Source organism: Octodon degus, unplaced genomic scaffold, assembly GCF_000260255.1.
Source record: "Octodon degus isolate 3935 unplaced genomic scaffold, OctDeg1.0 scaffold00094, whole genome shotgun sequence".
In the NCBI taxonomy this organism is placed as follows: domain Eukaryota; kingdom Metazoa; phylum Chordata; class Mammalia; order Rodentia; family Octodontidae; genus Octodon; species Octodon degus.
The window spans coordinates 1,580,899-1,602,389 of record NW_004524670.1 but is presented as its reverse complement, the minus strand read 5'-3'; positions in this window follow the sequence as shown (position 1 = coordinate 1,602,389).

Below are 21,491 nucleotides of genomic sequence, written 5' to 3'. Positions count from 1 at the left end.
GAAGAAGAAGAAGAAGAAGAAGAAGAAGAAGAAGAAGAAGAAGAAGAAGAAGAAGAAGAAGAAGAAGAAGAAGAAGAAACCCTCAAGTTCCATTCACGAACTGGTAGACAGCCATTCTTGCTCTTTACTTTAAGATTTCAACCCTAGAATACCCTTTTCTCACTTTGCAACAAAATTGTTTTCAAAACATAGGGCATAATGGAAAGAGGAAAGATGGACTGAGAAAGAGAAAGGGGAGAAGGAAAAGAAAAGAACAGAAGAGGAGGAAAAGAAAGAAAACAAAGATCCATTGAAAGTCTGGTTCTGTCCATAGCTTCTGTTCATTCTGTTCCTTTTCAATTGAGTTATGATCAGCCTGATCATCACAGTTCAGTTGACTCCACAGTCATGTGACATAGACAGAAACATGATGCAGGGTCTGTATTCCACCTCCTTTGAATTTCAAATTCCAAAGTTATTAGTGTACTTCATTGACATTATTTAATTTTGCATATCTTTCAACCGATGTTCACCTGTGAATTGATGTTCATATGCATTATTGGAAATATAAATCTATTTTTCAGCTTTCTTCTTACTATATTACAAGGAGACAAAACAGAACTATGCTACATTATGCATTAAAGGAATTGGTTTGTCATATAAGCCAAAAGTGGTCCAGAAAGAGAGAGAGTTGTTTCTTCAGCCAAAGAGTAGCTAGCTCTCTGCAATGGTTCTGGTGAAGCATATAAGCTAAACACAGAGATGTGATAGTTGAATGATGGAACATTCTTGCTGGTGTGAATAGTAGAGACAGAGAGAGGGAAACTAACAGAGAGTTCATTGAAGCATAAGTAATAAGTGAAGAAATAGAAACAACTCATCCTTCAGGAATTTAGGGGAGAAGAGAGAAAAGGGACAATGGATAGATGTGGATGAAAAAGTCAATAGGACATTTTTATTCTGCATTAATTTGAAAGAGGCATGCTAATAAATTGATGGAAAACAATTGGAAAGAATGAATAAATGTTTCAAGAGAATCATGGTATATCATCAATATATAATGCTTAAGATTATATTCAAAGTTATGGATTTTCCAGATATAGAAGATTTAGAGAAAAAGAAAAAAGTCCAAGAAATACTTGTAAAGAATGAGGAGTAATAATGGGTTATGAGCTTAATTGTTTAAAATAAGTGGAGACATGAGATGGGGGTTGTACATTTGAAAACTTTGGTGGAATAAGAGAGGGCTAAATCAGGTCAAAACATTTTGGAATGAATGAATAACATGAAAGTCACATATGCTTGGATTTAGTTGCAAACATGTCTACAGTATAATCATGGGAATAGGATGTTAAAGAGAGTTTTAAAAAATAAATAATTGGAAGATAGGAAGTAAAGAAACAGAGAACTAGGAATGGTGAGTGGGTTGTTTTTGTTTTAATCACATATAGGAACAGAGGGACAAACTGAACATAAAGCACTTAGCCCAGGAAAACTCTTTGGTGAGTGAGGCAAGATGGCTTAGAGTTCTAGATCTACAATTAGAATAGTTTAGTAAAATGGTATGGATGTAAAATTTGATGTCAGCTGTGAAAAAAAAAAAGACCAAAATGAGGTTTATTGATTTTAGAAATGTCATATAGTAAACTGTAAGTAGTAATCTATTCTTAACTTACTTTTTGTTTTCTTACTTTACTCTTATGATGTGCAAGGTACTATGTCTGACCACAAACACATACCACAGAAGTAATGTGTTATTATTTGGCAAATCTCATTTTTATGATATAATTGTGTGATTGTTGTAGAGCCAGTGAAATATGGTCTGTTATATACTAACAAACAAAACTATTAGAGAAATTTTCTTTAAAAATCTTCCATATTAGTTAATATTTCCTCTCTCATAATGAATTATTTGATAACATTTATAATCTTACTAATAACTGTGTTCTCAGCAACAGGCAAATACCGTCCATACAACTGGCCCAATATCTGTGGAATTAAGAATCTTAGAAACACCAATTTTATGATAAAACTCTTGTCTAATTAATAAATCAAATTTCAGAAAATTTAAGAGAGTCTAAATTAGAAAGTGAGATCCTGGAAATGCATTAGTGATCATAAGAATTTGAAGAATATTTTTTCTCATTGTGTCATACACTTAGTATTTTTATGCCCAGTTTATTTGCAAAGGGCTAAAATTAATTTGGATTGAAAATGTTACATATTATCTTGCGCATGTAATGGCAAATAATTACTATGGGTATTTTCAAGAAAATCAAAAGAGAGGACCCTGCCTGATTCTGTAAATTTGCTCAGAAATATCTGTGGTCATGGTTCATTAGCAATATGCTCTACGCAGTCGGTGAATAAATAATCATTTTCATTCCTTTTCATTGCTTCTTCAGCAATAGAGTCCATTAGAAGATAAGAATGACATTAATGCACATTTTTTATAATAAAGATTCCATGAACCTTAGAAGTTTATTTTTCACTGTCAAGAGACCATAACACACTAGGGCTATGATGAATAAGAGAATAAAAGCCAGAAATATAAAAATTCAATACAATTTTAATGGAAATACAGCCAGAATTGTGCATAAAAATGTAATTATATGCCAGCAGAAGGAGATTTATCATAGTTAAAATATAAATTCATATTTATAATATACATATATACAATATAAATGAGTTATGTGAATACATATATACACATATACATATATATATACTTGTTTGATTGCCTAAAGAATGAAATCATTTTCTTAAGCCCTTGTCCAACAGCTGTTAGACTCTTTTTTCATTTAAAAACAGACAAACTGTGTTGACAAAAAAGAAGTGAATACAATGCAAACTTTTATATAAATATGCACATATAATGCAATAATGACACAGATAAGGAAATCTACCTGTTTACCTGTTGTCTTATGTCTCCATTTCATTCTCATCTTGATAGAAATAATCTGAGATGTTTGATCCCAAAATAATTTATTTTACCAGTTCTGGATATCTTGCTTTAGTACATATTGCCTACTCTGTAACGTTATAGAAGTAAAACCCAGAAATTTTAAGTCTAAATTTTTTTATTATAAAGTGAAAAATTTCATAAGTACATGAGTTATACAATATATTTCTACCTATTTTCTGCTGAATCTCCTATAATGTATAGGATAAAAGTTTAAAAATATATTTCATCCTGCACAAAATCCAAATCCATCTGATTATTTGGGTAAGATTATGATAAAAAAGACTAAAATGCCGTATACCTGTGAATTACTACTAACTAATGAGAATGTCAGAACTTTCCCAAGCAGAGACACAAAATCAGCTTAGATAAAGGTGTGCCTCAGCTGTGTACAAGAAAATGTATTCTTGACACAGCAACACCCTTAAAAGCTTGGAATCAGCTCAACAATAAACAGTTCATCAAAACTAGATAAGCATAGTTAAATATGCAGGAGAGACACTAATTGTCTTTTTAAGTATTCAATTTATTTCAGGATGAGATAGAAAAGGAATAAAGTGCTGTGAATCACAAGCCTTAGATCTTGTTTCAGTGAAGAGCTACTCAGGGAAAGTAAAAGACACTTAATCCTCTCAAAGGAAATGCAATCAGATATCTGAAATTTTAATGACTCACAAAGAGGTAAATGACAACAAAAACGATACTTGAAAGAACTTCAAAATGATTCTTTTTCTATCCACAAAAATAAAGAACTAAATGCCAACCACATTGTATTTTTAATGTTATTTTAATTTTTTAATATTTAATTACTGAAAATGTAATATTCAACATAGACTCATTCTCTGAAAAGAAGCAAGTTCAAATTATATAAAATTTGTACCAACTATTTCCCTTTTAAAACACAAATACATTACAAGTATTTCTAAGCTACTATACCTTTGTGACTTTTTCCCTGTGTCATAGTTAATGTCATCCCAATTCCTATTATATTATCATGCATATATATATATATATATATATATATATATATATCACTTACAAGGGTTGCTCTATGTGATTTTAACTAGAAGGCTTAAGTGTTATCATACAGCATGCATTCCTATGCTACTTGGTATTTGTGTTTACTGACTCAAATGTTTGTTAATATCTTAATAAGCAAACAAATGCTGGATCATACCTTTGATATGTATGTGAGTTCGTTTTCTCAGGTGTACTCTGTTTAACAACTAGTTTCAACTTGAATGCATATGAACATGAAATCATTTTATTTTACTGTAGCTAATCCATTTGCCTATGTTCTGCTGAATCTCTTTACTTTTTTATTTTTTTTATTTTAGGGAAGGGTCTACAGGGTGTTCAGGGTCTCACCACTAGATTGGAATCATAGTGATCCACCTGTTTACAGCCTCCCAAGAGCAGGGACAACAGGCATGGGCCACCATGCCCAGTCTCAATTGCCCTCTCAGTGTGCCTCAGGGCAAACCCCCTGCCCCTGCACCTCCTTGAAGTCACTTTAATCAGCTGAGCTACCTCCATTTGACTATATTTTCTGTAGATTTGTAGAAGACCAAAGATGGAGTGGAGTAAGTTGCTGAGTAAGCTTGAGAGAAATTGATTCACCCATGTCTTGGTAGCACTAATACTATACCGTATTTCTATTATTGAGGGGTGCCTTCAGAGTACAGGACATGGAACATCTTTTTAAACTGATTACTGGGCCATGAATATCATTTCTGTACTCACAAGAAAGAAGGTGACAAATTGCTTTTGTTCATAGCAGACTCAAATTATAGTTTCACTCCCAATGTGTATGTCATCTATTTCCCTACAATCTCAGAGACAATGAATATAAATAGATCTATAAAATTCTCCAGTCTTGGGCTGTGGATATAGCTCAGCAGCACAATGCCTGCCTGGCAAGCACAAGGTCCTGAGTTTGATTCCTGGTAATAAATAAATAAATAAGTTCTCCATTCTTAAGAGAGCTTATGCTTGTTCTGATTTTCACATACTTGATTATAATTTGTATCCTAGATGTTACCGTATATTGACATGACCATTAGTTATTCCTCTGTCCAACAGAAATCTGTTTATGAGCTACATTTTTTCTTTATTATCTAAGCAAACAAAGGTGTTCTGTAGGGATTCTTTATTCACATTCCATGTTATGCCTTTTCTCATATGTGAAACATATTTTTTACTTTATAAAAATATTTTGTCATTTGATTTTAAAATTCACTGTAGTAATCTTTTTATACTTTTTCTATGCCACATCTTCAAGTAATAAATTTTTCTCTGACAAATCTGAAAAATTTCTTCATTTATTTAGATCGTTTTTATGACCTTTAGCAAATATTATTACTTCCTGTATAAAACTTCTGCACAACTTTGATGGATTTATTCCCAGACACATTAAAATATTTTGCTTTTATGGATGACATATTTTCATTTCATCATTTAATTTACATTTAAGCTACAGAAATGTTACTGTTTTTGAATAGTAACCTTGCATTTAACCATCTTGCCAACTATCATTAATCCTAATAATTCACAAATTCACTTGGAATTTAGATGCAGAATAGCATTGAACTGCATATAATTACAACTGGTCCTTGATTTCACACTAATATTTTGTTTTATTGTTAGTATATAATAACTTTAGGGAAGCTATTTCACTAAAATAATAGCATTGCATTACAGTTACATGATTTTTTCTATCATTATAAAGTCAAATAGAAATGTTGAAGTTAGTCTACTTCGTTTTCTATCAGCAAGAAGACTATCACTTCACAAGTTAAATCCATGTTTTGTCTATCTGGACGTTGTTTTTACTAAGTTCAGAATTTCTGTAATTATTAAGCTTGTCTTTAATTTAATATATTTGTGATACACGATGATTACACTGGTATTGGAGAATTGGTACACACATGAAGTGGTTCCTTAGGACTCACAATCATTTAGCTATCAGTGGTATAGAAAAAGGATGGGTATCATACAAATTGTTTGCCTACAAATGGTAGCAACTCACTAGGATATCTATATTGATGAACTGCACGTTGTTTCTCAGATACAAAAAAAAAAAATACCTTGACAAAGTTCTGACCTAAAGTCTGTGAAGTACCAAATTCAAAGGTTTCAAAGCAGTTTTATGTCAAAGTATGACTTTATGCCATGAATTGAGCATTTTCTAGCCTTCCTGTCACTTTTCGTTCCCCATGTTAATGAATTTTCAGAGTAGTGGAGGATGATGATAATGATGAAAATTTGGCCCTCGGTGGTAACGTATCTGCATCTACAGTAGAATGCTATAAAGATGTTTACTATAAACCCACAATATATTGAATTAGGATGAGGTTAAGGACAAACTTTCTGTCATTCATAAAATTTTGAATGATTATCCATATTTCTCACAACAATTTTGTAGAATTTATCTTTTTATCTATATCTGTAGAAAATAAACTAAAGTGCAATAACATTTTCAAACATGCTATTGAGCAAATCACAATGCATATACGAAACAGTGCAATAGTGCAAATGATCCAAGGGGTCCAGCAGTGGCACCCAGGGAAGCTGTCACAGAACAAATACAGGAAACATTTGGTTAGATTAAGAACGTTGCTTTATTTTGTCCATCCTGCTGAAAAGATCATGTTAATGGAGTTGTAAATTAATTGGCAACTTTTGATTAGTCAGACTTAAATTTCATTTTTTTTCATGTAGGCATTTCCAAGAATTAGCCCAAGTTAAATTTCACTTATGTTTGTACATCAACCTAGGTTACAGTCACCTGCAGCCTAAATGACACTGTCTGACAGAGATTCTTCAAGTTCAGCCTATTTTAATTTACTTAAACAGCATTTTAAATCTGTTGGTATAAAATTATTTAAAATATCTCTTTACGGTTTCTTCATAACTGTAAGGAAAAATCCCTTCATGATATCTCTTTATTTATTAAGGCTATATTTTCTTTGCTTTTTGTTCCATTTATGTAATTGGTACAGAGTCTCATTATGCAGTTCAAACTCATAGTGGTCCTCCTGTTTCCAGCCTCGCCAGTGCTGGGATTACAGGCGTTTGCTACCATGCCTGGGCTTGGTTGCCGGCTCAGCGTGTCCAGCAGCAGGTCCAGTGCAACATGCAGGACCGGGGATCAAACTATATTTTCTTTGTTAATAGCCACTGTTTTTCTCTTCATGTTTTCTCAATAAGTATTTGCAGATGTTCTCAGATGTCTGACTGTGTTCTTCATCTTTTTCCTAATCTGTAATTGTATTTTATTATACTTATTATTTTTGTATTTTTATTATTTTAGCTACATTCTACCCTTTATTATTGCCCTTTAAATTAAATGTCTGTATGTTTCCTTATCATGCACTATTCTCATTTAAGTCATGTTATAATGAATACATAAAAGATCTTCATTTCAGATATTTGAAATAAAGAAAACCTGTTACTCCTTGCTAAGAGATTGAACTTACATAATTATTTTCAAACAATGCCAGCACTGATTGTTAAAAAAAGGATGAAAACAGAAAAGAACTCAATCAATAGTGGATTTTGAATAGCAAACGACTTAAACCCTGATGATCTTAAACCTTATAAACATTTTGACAGGAGCAAGTTTGTTCCTTATTGACTTCCAAGTGGATGCAATTCATCTCTAAATAATTGAGACAGGCTTAAAGTCATAATACTTATGAATTTATGTCCTGGGATATTTCCAATATATTTGTATTTCCTTTTGGAGAATAAGAATTATTTCTCCAAAGAGATCTATCCCTAGTCCATTCATCTTCAGTTAGAGAAACTTTTATGTATTTAGTTCAGGATCTACAGGGCTTCACTATGTAGATCAGACTCATAGTGATCCTTCTGTTTTCAGCCTCCCAAGTGCTGGGATTATAGGCACATGACACCATACCCAGTCTCAATCACTGTCTCAGAATGCCCAGGGGGCCAGTGCAGGCATAGCGTGCAAAGAATCATAATGACAATAATGTTGCATTACATTAATGAAGTTTAAGAATTATATATATGACAGTAATTGAAGATATTCTAGAATTTATAAACTGAGTAGTTGGGTATGTCTCACTAAAATCATATGGGAGTAACACAAAGTTCACTCAATGGTGAGGAACTGAGTAGAAGAACAGCAACATCAACAGGATAGATATACTGAGGAATTACAGATGTAGTAATAAGTCTAATTCTGAAATATTAATATCATTAACTCTTAGTCATCTAAAGAAATAGTAGAGACACAAGGCCTATGATGAATAAACATGCACTGACTTCATTCTAGGAAGACAGTTTTCTTTTAGTTTGCCTAATAACGCTGTCCTTCAATAAGTCAGACTGTTTCCACATGATGACTTTGTCATCATGGATAATTTACTATGTTCATATGTAATTTAACAATTCAGTGGATTTCCATTTCTCTGAAATTGGTCAATAGTTTGAATTCAAATGCTCTGTATATTAGTTGTATTAATAAATATTGGCCTCATATATTATAAAACCAAGCAATAATTCCTTTAACTCCAACACACACACACACACACACACACACACACACACACACCACTGAGTCCTGAGTCTCAGCAAATAGTAGTTTCCTGATTTCTTTGTAACTTTATACCTAAAAGGGAAATGGGATAGATTTTTTCCCCATAAAACTGGAATGCTCTAGTTTCAATCTCAAATCTTCTACAAAGGACCATGTGGTGATAGCAGGCCATAGTGCCCTGCTGGTGATATATTTTGGGAGCTAGTGAAACTTTAAGAGATCGACATAACTAGGCAAAGTTTAATCATTATATGATCAACTCAGAAAGAGACTCTGAGATGCTTCTATACCTCTTTCTGGGCATGATGAGGTAAGCCACGTCTCTGCCCCACTCTTGACATAAGTGTACTGTGCTGCCTTGGCATCAAATAAATAATGCCAAGCAGGCATGGACTTACTCCTGTAAATCTGTGAGTGAAAATAAAGCTCTCTTTCTTTAAAGTTAATTATCTTAGCTTTTTTTTTCTTACATGGTAACAACTAGCTGACTAGAAGTGGAAGCATGATTCTTTTAATACTTCCATTTCAACAAACTTGGAAACAAAAAAGACAAATTTGCTTTGTGTGGAAGGACATGATTCATATCTACTAGCCACTCATTAAGATATTAGAAAAATGCACTTGAACATTAGAGCAAACTTTCTGTCAAGCAATGTAGGAATAGTACAATTTATTCATTGAATCAAAATTTATCAATTTTTCTGGAAGCAAAAGTATGTAGCAACCTTAAGGGCATAGGGGTATGTGAAGATTTCTTGAACAAAACTCCAACTACACAGGAAATACATCCAAGAATCAGCAATTGGGATCTCATGTTATTGAAAGGTTTCTGCATATCAAAAGAAGTCACCAACAGACTAAAAAGAAAACCCACAAAGTGGCAGACAATTATAGGAGACTGTCCTTCACACAAAGGACTCCTCTCTGGAACATATAAAGAGATTGTTATGATTTGCTTCTTGTCGTCCCCCCAAAGCCTCATGTAAGTCATGCCACTGACGCAGCTGGAGGAGCAGCACGAGGCTTGAGGCTCGAGGGATGGTGCCAGAGGACCAGGGCTGGGCTTGAAGGCTGGGTCCAGAGAGGCCCAACTAGTGTCTGTGATTAAGGCCACCTCAGGCAGAGAGATGTTTGGAGAAGACAGAGGCACTAACCCTCTCTCCTGAGCAAATAAGGCTCCAAGGTCTTGCTACATAATTCAGACTGTTTTAAACTATGAAACTTCCAGTAACTGTGAGCTAAATGAATCTTTCCTTCCTTCATTTTGTGTGTTGGATATTTGTCTCAGCAATAAGAGAAGAGTAACAAAGAGAGAGATTAAAAAAAAATCAGGCCTCCAAAATTCAAAAAACCAATACAAAAACGAGCATCTGAAATGAATATTCGCTTCACAAATGAAGAGATACAAATGGCAAATAAATATATGAAAAAATGTTCCACATCACTGGTCATTCAAGATACCATCTTACACCAGAAAGAACAGCCATCACCAGGAAGTCAACCAGTAACAAATGCTGGAGCGGCTGTGGAGAAAAAGGCACACTTCTCCCCTGTTGGTGGGAGCACAGGCTGGCTCACCATTATGGAAATGAGTATGGAGATTCCTCAAAAGCTAGGATTGGAGATCCCTTTCAAGCCAGCTAGCTACTCCCCACCTAGGTATTTTTCCAACAGAACTGAAATCATCATACCACAGGAGCATGTGTACACCCATGTTTATAGCAGCACAATTTGTCACAGATAAATTTTTTTGGACACAACCCAAATGCCCATCAACTGAGGAAAGGATAAAAAAGATATGGTATTTTTATACAAAGGAGTATTACTCAGCTATAAAAAAGATAAATTTGAGACTTTTGTAGATAAATGGTAGAGATTATTTAGGTAAGTGAAATAAATCAGATCCACATGTGCAAACATCAGAGCACCTCACTAGTGTGAAAGCCTGAAAGGGTAATGAAAGTCTGAAAGGTACAACAGATCCTGTGAAAGGGAAATACATGGTTCAGTGGGAAAGAAAAGTTGGGATTAAGTTAAGGACAAATGAAAGAAAAGACAAATACATTTAGGTATATAAGCAGAATAGTTCACATAACTTTATTGATTTCTGCTGATCTTTTGAAAGGAATGGTTAATGCTTATTTTTTTTCCTCTTTTGAAAACTCTTGGTACAATATCTATTTTCTCGGTTTGTATGTATATGAGTATCCTTGTTAATTTAAGTTTCAAAACAAAATGAGAGATACAATTGGAAAATAGAAGATTAAGATAAGATCTTAGTGGAAGAGAAGGAAGTTGATAGGAGTAAGACAGAGTGTCGGGGATGTCTGAAAGATATAAGCATGCAAGAAAATTACTAATCTTCTTCTCACATACACCACAAGTAGGCTATGAACTGAAGCTGAAAGATGAGAGAAAGCTAAGTAATATCACTAAAATATTTTATTTACAAAACATGAAAATGGGGAAATGTGCAATGTATCATTAATATCAGTTATCAAATTAACATAATGTGAAATTTGTGGAAACTCTAAACATTTTAGAAGTTTCATCCTACCTATGAAGAACAGCTTAAAATGTTCTCACCTGTCTAGCTCACAGCCTGATCTCCAAAGAAAAACATGCTAAAAAAAATAGAAATTCTAAAAGGTATTCAACTTGAAATAATTTTGGTTTGTTAATTATAACCAAATATCTTTTATAGGAAGTGGATCTTTAAATTTTATTCACTGGCTGAATCAAGAAAGGCTAGAAATAATCACATATATATCTGAGCTTGTCAGAAAACTTAATGATAAGTAATTAATCAGAAGTAATGTGAGTCAAGTGCTTGCTTAGGCAGAGCTCAGTGGCCGGGGTTCAATCCCTGGCAGCATGCCAGCCTCACTCATGGGGCACGTTGAGAGGGAGATTGAGACTGGGCGTGGTGGTGCACACCTATAATCCCAGTGCTTGACAGGCTGAAAATGGATGGATCACTATGAGTCCAATATCCGTAGTGAGACCCTATAGACCCTGACCAAATACATAATGAAAAAAAAGTAATGTGAGTCTTATCATATAACTTACTATCTATGTTGAACTGAGATCCACATTTTTAAAATAAATCTTTATATGATTTTAGGTAATAAAAATTTAAATGATACAAAAGTGAGTCTGTCAATTTTTCAAATAGGGAAACAATTTTCAGCACATGTCTAGACTATCAGATTCACCTCCAGAATTATAATTCCTTATGTAAAGTGTGTGTCTTCATAAATGGATATGTGTGCAAATATCTATTTGATAATCTTATGTGGTCACCAGTAAAATCTCATTAAATGCATTGTTCAGCAGCCATTGAGAGGCAGCATTACATTCTGTTGTAAGTACTTACTCCAAGCAATTCACCTGATTTGAATAGGCATCCAAATTCTGCCACTAGCTAGCTTTGTAACCATGAAAGAAGTTACTTAACATTTTGTGTTTAGGCTTTCCTGTTTGAAAAAATCACTGAATGTTAGCAATATTTCATGTGGCAATCGTGAATATGAACTATGCACCTACATACGAAATATTTAGGATGGCATAATACTGTTAGAAAATAATGTTTATTAAAAAAAGGAAAGAATGTTTATCCATGATCAAAATATTACCTTTCTTCTCTGCGTAATTTATCTTACTGGTCTTGACCTATTTTCACATAAAGATCAATTTTATTCTGTTTCATAACTTCTTAGTATTTTCACATTTCACTGTGATAGTGGAATAATCAGTGTTGCTGTACATTTCTTACCTTGGGCTGAACATGCCAAGATTCACTGAGAATATATTCAGAAATGTAAAATTATGGGATCCATGAAGAAGAACTATATCATGTAAATGAATAATGGCTTCACATCAGATATGTGGACACAAAAAATTTTGACAAATTATGCCAAGTAGATTTACACCTATTGGCAAAGTCTTATTAAACATGCCATTCGTGGTGGCACACACTTGCAATCCTAGCATTAAGGAAGCTGAGGCAGGAGGATCATAGTGAGTTTCAGGCCAGCCTGGGCTATGTAGTAAGCTCAAGGCCAGCCTGAACCCACAGCATGACCTCGTCTCAAAAAATACTATAAAAACGAGAATTTTCACTTTTATATTTGAAGCATAGATAACATAATATTTGTGGATTTTCAGTATAATGTCCACTTTACCAGTCTTTTTTTCAAGAAAATAGAGTTCAGATAAAATTAGTGAAAATGTAAAATATGTAAGAAAAGAAAATACATGGATTCTTTATAATCTCATGAATGAGGCAAGGCAATAACTATTGAAAGCCATCTCAAGTTGAAACATGCCTACAGTCTCAGAACAGTGCACCAGAAATGTTTCAATAAACTCCAATTATTTTCTGATTCTTTCTTCCAAGCCAGTTGCTGGATATATTTCTTCAATTAAAAAATAAAATATAAAGAATACAGGCTTGGAAGATATTTTGATATTCTCAGTGCCTGCCTGGCGAACGCAAGGTCCCAAGTTCGATCCACGGTACCACATGCCCTGCAGGCCACAGAACCCCGGGTGTTCCATGCAGACCCAAATCCAAGTGTGATAGTGCAAGCCTGTAATCCCAGTGCTGAGGAAGCTGAGAATGGAGGATTACTATGAGGCCAAACTGTGTGGCAAGACCCTGTATCAATCAATCAATCAAACAATCAATCAATCAATCAATCAATAAACATCAAGAAATATGGATATACAATGATAGGCTACTTTGAGGAAAAAGGTGGAGAATTAACCACTATAGGTTTTATAAATTATGCTTGTTACTACTAAATTCTTTAGAAATGCAAAATAATAGCCATGAGGAGGAGCTTGTCCTTTTCAAAAGAGAACAGAGCAGTGTCATTAATGTAGCATCCCTTAGGTCAATGGAGCAAATTGCCGAATGACAGGCAATGAAGGATTTAGAAAGAGAATGCTGCCAAGTGGGAATTAGCATGAATTCACCAGAACAGGTCAGAATCATGTGGCTTCATTTTGTTTTGGGACAGGTCCACTAGAATCATATATATATATTTTTTTCTTTTAATGTATTTGGTTGTTACAAGGTCCCACTATGCAGCTCAGACTCATAGTGATCCTCCTGTTTTCACCCTCTCCAGCTCTGGGATTACAGGAGTGCACCCCTACACCCAGATTCTGTGGCCAGCAGAGCATGCTGGGGGTGGAAGGGAGGGCTGGCATGACATGTGGTGCCAGGGATCGAACCATGGTCCCTACACTTGCCTAAGCTTGCCTAAGCATATGTTTTAGTCTGCTGGGCTATCTCAGTGGCCCTCAAATCATAATTTGAGAAATAAAGTATAAAAAATCTAAATTTATGAAGATATGTAGACATATTTCCAATTATTATTTTTTAAACTATATTTTGGCACTGCATGTAGTTTACATTCATTTTCTGGAGTGAGTACATGTACACTGTATAGCTTGGTTCTTTGTTGTTAATGTCCTTCGTTTCTCCCACTTCCTTCTGCCTTCCTCTAACTCTCTTTTCCCCATTTTTGTTCTTGTTGATATTATTAGACTTATTTCATGGGAAGAGGTTCAGATAAACTCATAGACCAGATAAACTTACTGAATGAATCTGGAGTATACACACAAAACAAGTTTCTTATTCCACAGAGTTAGCTAATGAGTGCCACAGGATACCGCTTATATTTCCTTTCATCAAAAAAAGTCTGTTTTCTAAAAATATAGAAGACACCCTCACTGGGAAGCTCGTATAAAAGCAGAAATGTACAAGAAACAAGTTTTAAAGATTCTCACAGACAAAGCAGAGGAGTGTGATGATTTAGGGGCAAATGAACCTTCTCCTAGGTTCAGAGGTGGGCTTTGGGAGAAGATTGTATCATGAGAGTGCTGTACACACAAGTGGGTCTGATTGACAACTTCACAGCTAAAACTGCTGTTAGAAGCAAGTCCTGGCTGAAGGTGCCCATCACTGGGACAAGAGAGTTCATATCTCCTTTCTGGATCCTCCCTCTCTCTCTGTTTCCTGGTGGCCAAGAAATAAGCCACTGTCTTTGCTGTGACTTTTTACCACGGTTTTTCTGCTTTGAAGGCACACGGTCATGGTCCATATTTGCTAATGTATGAGCCACATTAATCTTCTGTCTTATGTTATGGGTATTAGGCATTGCTTTGAGCAGTGGAAGAAGCAGGTGATCCTAAGACCACATTAATAAAAAAGGAACATGACAGTCTTTGCAAAAGACAGTGTTAGCTGTTACAAGAATGAAAATAGATGAGAAATGTTAGATGATGGAATGAATATTGTAAATCAACATGTCCTGTGATTGTTCAAACAGCTAACAGGGTCTGAAACTCTAATATGGCAAAAAATGTTACATTATGATTAAGAGAAGTTATAATTTTAAAACATTTTCAAGTTGTGAAACCACACCCAGGTTTCTTCCCAAGGACACTGAGTGCATTTTAGAAAGACTTAGATGAGTCAGTGGAAAAAGACAGTGCTGTAGGCATTTCAAAGCTTGTGTGAGAATTAATTAACTGAACTGGAATTTTTTTAAAACAAAGAGTGAAGAGGAAAAAGTAGATTTATTATCCAAAAAGATAGATTATTGTAAATATAGCGAGAAAAAGAAATATTTGGTAGAATACAAAGGTGTTTGACATCATTAAAAGGCAAATGTGAAATAAAACTATTGATATAGGACAGTTGTTAAACTATCCTGTGAAAGGCTGCTTTTACACAGTGAAACCTTTATTACTAGTGTCATTCATAAAGAGGCGGATCCACTAATTACAGGGGATTTTGTAGAACCAGACCCCAAAGGGCTTGAATCCTGTTTTATATTCTGGACATGTCTATCACTTTTTTTCTTCCTCCTTTGCCCATCTTTAAATTTTCCGTTGTTGTCTCCTAGGAGTCTTTTTCCTCGTTTTTCATATAGTAGGTTGCAGTAAACTGACTAGAAGCGTGTCAGGCAGGCCTCATCTTTTAGGTTTCCTTTCTCTCTCCTCTTTTCCATTAATCTCTGTTGAAGCTTCACGAGAATTGATGTACTTGGCTTAACTTTGCTGCCTTAGGCACATGCTTCTAGCCTCCATCGATCTGTTGCTTTATTGTTAATAAGCCATATTTATAAATGTCAAACTCAATGTATTTTTATGCTGCTTTATGTCATTCTGAGTGGTTATTCTTAGTGCCATTAAATAGCTGTTATAAAGTTCAGTTTTATGACACATATATGTGCTGGTGGAGAAAATAATTATGTATTGTGTGGTCATTGGGATAACATGAGACTGGATTCCTCTGAAATTCACTTAGTCAATATCCCACTATTTGATTAAAATGGTAGTGGAAATTTCTATAACACATATTGTGCACATTAATGTAAAATTTCCATATATTTTCTAAACTATATTTTACTAGTTTAAAATATTATTCTCTGTGTAGAAAGCTTTGGAATTTCCCCATGTATATGATGTCTTTAGATTTTATGGGCACACATAGACTAAAATAGAAAATAGGGAAATCGATATTGCATGTAAATACAAAACTAGCAAATTTTATAACAGATAAAATTGAATAAGTCATGATTTGTACTGAGTTAAAGAAAACCATTATTAGTATTAAAAGGGTTGGTTAATTAAGAGTATGTATCAATTGTAAATCTGTAAATGCCCCCTAAATTGAGGCACTGATGCACAAAAGGTCAAAATTAACAGATCTAAAGCAAAAATGTTAAAGATATAGTAACAGTAGAGAGTTTAGATAGCTTACTTTCCACAATGGATAAATGATTCAGATAGAAGCATTCTGACTGAAAGACACTTTCAATCAAGTAGATCTGACAGGCAAATGCAAAAAGTTCCATCCAACAGCAACAAAATATGCCTTCTTCTCAAGCAATAAAACTGTCAATTTTAAAGATGAAGTTTAGAGAGCTTTAGCTTCCACACTATTCACACGGGATCTTCTTCTACACTCCAAGATGACTCAGCATATAAGAACCAAGTAAGTCACTGTAATGTATCACTTCACATACAAAGGAAGCAAAATGAAAAGGCATATTTATCACAATAAGACATAAAAATTATATGCTTATCTTGATATGATGGAGAAAAAGTAGTTAACAAAATTCAGTAGCCTTTCATGGTAGGGGAAGAAGAAAAAAAGAATCAAGGTATATCATATACCAGTACAAATTTCCTATCATGAATGCGATTTTCACATCAACATGTACCAATAAACAATTGTAAAGAAACACATTCATAATAATATAAAATTTAACATAATATAAACTTTAATATAACTTTTCACAAGATAAGCTTTTGACAAATTAGGTGAAATTTACCTTAACCTAATGAAAGTCACAAAGCTAATCTTATATCAACAGTGAAAAACTAAATGTTTTGCTTCTAAAATTAGGAAAATGACATGGATCTCACTTCCACTACTTTTTATCAATATAATACATAAGTTCTAGCTAAAGGTATAAGCAAAGAGGGGGTATCTAAATAAGAAAGGAGATTTGATTCCTTTTGAAGATAATATGATTTTAATGTATAAAGTCCATAAATAACACAGTTAAAATCAATATTTTCAGTATGTTGTAAGAAGCAAGCAAAAATCAATCAGCAAAAATTCATTCATCAAAATGAATTTTGATGCTATACACTAAAAATAAACAATCCAAGTCATAAATTAAGGAAACAATACCAACAGTAATAGTGTTCAAAATTCTTAATAAATTTAACTGAGGTAACTAATCCTGAGAAAAAGGCACCAAGAATTCACAGTAGCTAAACTATAATCTCTCCCACACTATCATGGAGAAAACTATATACTCATATTTAAAATATGAAATTAAACTTTTATCTTATACTATACACAACCATTAACCAAAGAACCCAAAAAAGAATTAATGACTCAAGATGAGATTATGAAGCATAAAACTCCTACAAGAAAACATACAGGGAAAAATTCCATGGTGAAGGTGATGTAAAAAATTTCAAGAATATGACCCCAAATACACAGACAACAAAAATGGAAATAGACAAGTATAAATTCCTCAGAGTAAACAAGTTTTGCATACCAAAGGAAACGACAAAATGAAAATACAACCTAAAGTATAATAGAAATAAGTGAGAGCCATGATGAATATCCAAAGTTTATCATAGAGGGGTCCAGAGAGTCACTAGATAAATTTTTAAAGCAACACATAAGGAACAATTAATGTAATTTTATTTCTATTTCAATCATTATGACGTAATTCATCAGTAGATTTGAAATGCTCAGAACAATTCTTGTGACACAGGCAACAGATACTTGATCTCTCTCAATAGTTAGCTGTGCTCTGACTCTCTGTTACCTGCCACACAGCTTTCTTCTAGTGTTGTTTCCATTTGTTCCTGTTAACTGAAATCAGAATGGCTGTTTCTAAGTTTTTATGGATTTCTCTTTAGCGTATGGGCTAGTGAATTCCCTTAAATGCCTGCTGAGGAAGCTGGTTGTGAACTTGAGAGGGAATGACAAATGGGTTCTCCAAAAGGGAATCCTAAAATCTGTTGCTCTGTGTGTCTCTGAAAGTTATCTATGTGAAATTTAACACTCTTGATGGGTCTTGTTCCATTAACTCATGCCTAGCTTTCTGCAGGATCCTTCTCCCTGCGGGACTTGACTCTCCTGCCAGTCTTTCTTTGTTTTTTTCTGGTATAATATAGCAAGTAATAACTAGGTTTTGGGGGGGGATTGTTTGTTTTTTGTTTTTGCTATGCACTCTGCTAAAGGATTTACATCTTCCATACAACCCTATAACAACTATTCTTCATGAGATCATTTTTGCTCTATGGAAACTGACAATAGAAAAGTAATATGGCTTGATAAATTATGTATCTCTAGAATTTAATCCTAAAAAATTATTGTGTTATTGTAAATTGAAATATTATAATTATATATATTTGTAGTGTACAGTTTAATATACCATATTTATTCAATAAAGGTAATTAGTCATCTATTTTCTATGGCAAATACCTGTATTCTAAGAGTAAAATTTAATCTCTTAGTAAGTTTAAAATGTGCAATATGTTATTATTGAATATACTCACCAGGTTGTGGAATACATCTCAATAAATATAACACTTTCTGTCTGAAAAAAAATATATCATGGAAAAAACCCCAAATAGTCAATTAACAAGGGGGCAAAGAGGGCTGAGGAGATAGTTCAGTGGCATAAGTGCCTGCCTGGCAAGCACAAGATCCTGAGTTTGATTGCTGGTAAAAGAAAAAATAATACCTTGAGCAAAAGTTTTAAATAAACATTTCTGCAAAAAAGACATACAAATAAAAATAGGACTATGAGGTCATTAACATTACTAATAATCAGAATAATGCAAATTAAAGCAATAATGGGATGGTGCCTCGTAACTTGTACAATGAAGGATATACCTTCAAGGATATGGATGGAGGTTAGAGAGATAGCTCAACAGCACAAGTACCTCCCTGTGAAACACAAGGTCCAGAGTTCAATTCCCAATACAAAAAGAAGAAAAAGGATATGAATGTAAAGAACCCTGGTGAAATGTTGATGAGAGAGTAAATTGACGTTTATTATTTTTTTATGTAGTAGTGAGTTCAGGGTTTGGACTCATAGTGATCTGCCTGTTTATGGCCTCCCAAGTGCTGGGATTACAGGCACACGCCAACATGCCCAGTCTCAAATTGGTGTTTATTGTACAAAGTGGATATCTTCAGAATTTTACCATTCAAGCTTTTTATGCTCTTTCATACCACTTTGGAGAATGTGCCCTAAACAAATTTTCTTGGGGGCTGGAGAAATAGCTCAGCAGTCTAAAGCATCTGTTTAGGCAAGCTTAGGCAAGCTCAGAGGACCGCAGCTGGGTCCCCAGCAGCATGTGCCATGCCAGCCTTGCCCTCAGGTTGGGCAGAGATGGCAGAAAGAAAGCAAGAAAGCAAGCAAGGAAGGAAGGAAAAGAGATATATGCAAACAATCTAAGAGTTCATCAATGAATAAACAGAAAAAAATAGATATATGCAATGGAATATTATCAAACATCAAAAGCAAAGTGAATGCTGTAATATTTCCCAATTAGAATATCATGTTGTATACCTTACGCTGTGTATGGCATTTGTGAACTGTGCTTTAATAAGAGACCTGGAAAAATAAAACAAAATTTCATTACACATATAAATAAAAGAAAACTCGAAAATTCAAATTTAAGGTAAAGCATAATTACCCATAACCTCACAATGAAGACAAGTCTATTTAGTATTGTGTTACCATCTCTGTCATGTCTTATGCCTATTAAACTTGATAAGCACACTCACATATATATGGCTTTCTCCTTGGTTCTCTCATTAGTACATGCATAAAGTTTATATTATGCTTTATAACTTTGTAGACATCATCAAAATATCTGAAATGTATTTTATAATCATGTATCACTGACAGATCAACATTCTTTCAATTTTTATTATGGTTAGAACATGCATAAATATACTGTCTTAGTTACTCTTCTCTCATTGCTGGGACAAACACTGACACTCAACGTTAGGGAAGGAAAGGTTTATTCAGCTCACATTTATTGGAGATTTCATAGTTTAAAGCAGCCTGAATTACACACCATGACCTTGAGACACTGCCATCGCACGCTACATGGTCTGGGTGCCACTGTGTCCAGGATGATCTGCTCCATACCTCCAAGAGAGGCCACCAGCCCTGGGGAGGGGAACGAGGCACATGCTGTCAGTTTAAGGGTTTGTGCCTCTCTGACCCCCTCCTTTCAAGGCCCGCCCTGGTTCTCTGGCTCTGCCCCTAGAGCCACATGCTGCTTCTCAAGTGGCGACCATCCCATGATTTACATGAGGCTGTGGGGGTACAATTAGATATAAAGCATAACACATACTATTACCCAAAGATTTATGAATCAAAATTATTTCTTTTTCTTTTGGTACCAGGAATTGAACTCACAACCTTGTGTTTACCAGGCAGGTGCTGTACCACTGAGCCATGTCTTTGGCCTCCTGACAATTATTTCTGAATTTGAGTATGGACACATAAACAAGTATTCATGTAGGCTCCTCTTAATTGTAAAGATTCATGTAGAACATGCAAATTTCTAATAGTCTTATACTTAACTCAAAATATTTGAATTTAAAAATTCAAAGTTGATTAAAGTATCAACAACATATACTCTATTGTTTCTGATAATCAAATGATATAATACTTGTAAATATACATTGTAAAAATAAGCATGCATAATAGTCCTGATGGTTATTTGCTATAATACAAAATGTGATAAGTTTAAAGATCTATAGAACTGTCAAACTAATGATTTCATGAAAAGAAATTTGGTCTCTGAGAGAATACAGTGAGGTGCTGAATATGTGAAGTTTGAAGCTGAGAACTGTGTGAGCTGTTTTGCTAATCATGAAGAAATCCTCACCTATACAAGATGCTGATACTCACAGTTTGTTCCTTAGCTTATTAGTTGTTCTCTTTCTTTGCTTTCTACTCATCAAATAATTACATGATCATTAACTAAACAATATTCTATTTACAATGCAATTAGACAGCTATCATGATTAATATTTTGAAATTAAATTAGATAAATTTCTAATAGCAGATATGAGATAATTACTTGAAAGGACAATTAAGAGATTTCCCAGGCCCTATATTCAGTGATAATTCCCACAGGTAATTTTAATGAATAGTAAGTTTATAAGCAACGTAAGATCAACAGTTTACCATTAGTATTACTATAAAAACCAATTTCCTAGTTGAAATAGCACGAATTATTAACTGGTAAACTACACTTACAAAACATCAAGGGTTTTATCCAGTAATTCTAATTATTTCATGTATTTTTGTTAGGAGATGGCAAAGGAAAAAGATGCAAGTTGGCCAAATGCTTTCCTGATGTACGTAGATGATCTTTAGTGTAGAGATGCACTATTATTTTTCT